This window comes from Rattus norvegicus, chromosome 8 (genome assembly GCF_021556685.1).
Source record: "Rattus norvegicus strain SHRSP/BbbUtx chromosome 8, alternate assembly SHRSP_T2T, whole genome shotgun sequence".
Classification (NCBI taxonomy): domain Eukaryota; kingdom Metazoa; phylum Chordata; class Mammalia; order Rodentia; family Muridae; genus Rattus; species Rattus norvegicus.
Genome location: NC_141541.1, coordinates 125,929,480 through 125,932,418, shown reverse-complemented (window position 1 = coordinate 125,932,418; position 2,939 = coordinate 125,929,480).

The following is a 2,939-nucleotide window of genomic DNA, read 5'->3' as shown; positions in this document are numbered from 1 at the left end:
TCCTATCACCTGGGAGGCTGAGGCTAGTTGATCCCTGTGAGTTCCAGGCCAGACAGGGGTACACTGCATAGTGAGACCCTGACTCAGAGAGAGAGAGACAGAGACAGAGATAGATACAGAGAGACAGGGAGATACACAGAGAGACAGAGAGAGATAGAGAGAATACCAGATCTCACAGGTTTAGGCCTCAGTCCCACAAGACTGCCCTCAACTTCCAATGGCAGTCACATTGCCAGTAGAGGAGATTCATAGCCAAAAACCCAAGTGAAGGAGTCCTATCTCTGGGCATATATAATACCTTGTCTTAGTTTGTCTGCAAGAATTCAAGGAAGCAACCTGGAGGCGGGAACTGAAGCAGAGGCTAAGGAGGAATGCTGCTCATTGCCTTGCTCCCAGAGGATCACTCAGCTTGCTTTCTTATACAACCCAGGGGTGTACAGCCTAGGGATGGAACCACCCACAGTGGGCTGGACCCTCACACTATCAGTCTTTAAGCAAGTCCACAGACTTGCCTACCAGAAAGGTATGAGAGCTTACATTTTAAAGTCTTAACCAGGTCATGGTGGTACACAACTTTAATCCCAGCACTAAGAAGGCAGAGGCGCTTGGATCTCTTAAGTTTGAGGCCAGTGTGGTCTACAGAGTGAATTCTGGGACAGCCAGAACTAAGACAGAGAAACCGTGTCTAAAAAAAAAAAAAAAAAAAAGCAAGAACAACAACAACAAGCAAAAATACATTAGCAAAAATACCCGATGGGGTGATTAGAGATTAAAAAACATTGCAGTAGACACAGTGAAACCCATAGGACCATTATGGGAAACTCTGAAGACTTTTAAAAGGAAATAAGAGAAAAAATGGATGGGTTTCTAAACACATGACCTACAAACATTAAGAAACAACTTATGTCTGAAATGACCAATGAGGTTAGGACAGTGTTTTAGTCAGGGTTCTCTAAAGGAGCAGAGCTAATGCAGTGGATATATAGATATCTGGGCTTTATTAGGCTGACTGACTGACAGACTGTGGCCTGGGTAGCTCAACAGGGGCTGTCCAGATGTGGTTGATACTCGATTCTCCATCACAGACAGTAATAGAGTCAACCTACAAAGAAAAGCCCAGAATGGACTCACAATTAAACTCTACCATACTTTTGAGAAATTGGCCATCTCAACCTGGAAGGAACACAACTCATTCTATGGAGCCAGTATTCTACTAATGCCCAAGCTAGATAAGGACTCGCACACACAAAGACACTGTATGCCAAGTTCCCTGATGAACAGAGGCCCAAAAATTCTCAACAAAATACCTAGAGATCAGGGGGCTGGAGATGGCTCAACGGTTAAGAGCTCTCATTCCTCTTACATTGGACCTTGGTTTGGTTCCTAGCACCCACATGGTGATTCACAACCCTCTGTGACCCCAGTTCCAGGGGCTCTAAAACCCTTCTTTGACCTCTGAGGACAGCAGATAAACACAGTACACAATCAGAAATACACATGCCTATACACATAAAAACAAAAGTTTTTTTTTTTTTTTAGCGCTATATGCTACAAACATCTAAACAACATTATTCTAAATTGAGGAGAACAGAAAACATGACCTGTACAGTTGGGAGTGCAGCATGGGGGCACTAAGAGACAAGAAATAGAAGGGGTTCAGACAGGAAAGGAAGAAGTCAGACTTCCCCTAGTCCCAGATGTGATCCAGTACCTAAAAGACCTAAAGACTCATCTGAATTCTTAGATAGAACAAACACTCTCAGTAAAGTCAGAGGATACAAAATGGACATCAAAAATCTGTAGTTTTTAACATACCAATGATGAACTTTAAGAGGAAGAAATCTGGGAAAGTAACCAAACCAGACAAAACAAACAGGCCACCTAGGAGGAGAGCTACTCAGAGGGGCGAGAGACTCCTGCAAGGAAAGATTTAAAATCAGTGCAGAAAAAAATTGAAAAGGATACTAGAAGCCAGCAGGCTCTCCACTCTCCTCCCCTCCCCTCCCCCTCTTCCTTCTCTTCCCTCCCCTCCCCCTCTTCCCTCTCTTCCCCTCCCTCCCCTCCCTTCCTTTCCCCTCTCCTCTCTCCTCCCCATGGATCTGCAGAGTTAACACTGTGAAAACTGCTGGTTCCCATATGCATTGTGCAGGCAAACATGCGCTCCCGTAAACCTTAAAATCACAAGAAATCTTTTAAAGTACATACATAAGTAAACGCAACAGAAGAATTAAGCTATAAAGCCCAAGACTCAGAGAGGCTAGGCATCTTACCCAAGGTCACACACAGCTCACACATAATTGAGGCATCGACTGAACTTGAGAGGTTTCATGCCTGTGAAGCCCACACCCACACCACTGCTCACGTCATCCCTGTATCCGTTCCCATTGACACCAGGTCTCCCCCTGACACTGAGTTCTCCAAGTTCTCCAACTCTGCTCCAAAAATACCTGAGTGACTGACATTCCATTTCCCCCAGCAGTATAGTCTAGTGGGTCTTTCCGTTGCAATGTTTAATTCTATATTCAGATAAGTATACTTACATGCAAACATGTATCAGCTGCATTTTCTTTACATGCCAGGATCCAAAACACTTTTGTCAGGGAAGAAATTACACATATGCATCCATATGCATGTGACATGTATGTTAGAGGAGAGAAGATAGAAACCACTTGTGTGTGTGTGTGTGTGTGTGTGCCTCTGTGTGTGTCTGTGTGTGTGTGCCTGTGTGTGTGCCTTGCCTGTGTGTGTGTGTGTGTGTGTGTGTCTGTGTGTGTGTGTGTGTGTGCATGTGTGCTGGGACAGACTCCAAGGCCTGCACATGCTGGTGAGGACTACCCTAGACATGAGTTATAACCCAGTGTTTATTAAAGTAACAAAGGTCAACAGACCTGGAGATCACAATATTTCTATCTGTTAGAATGTGTTTCATCCGAACTTTC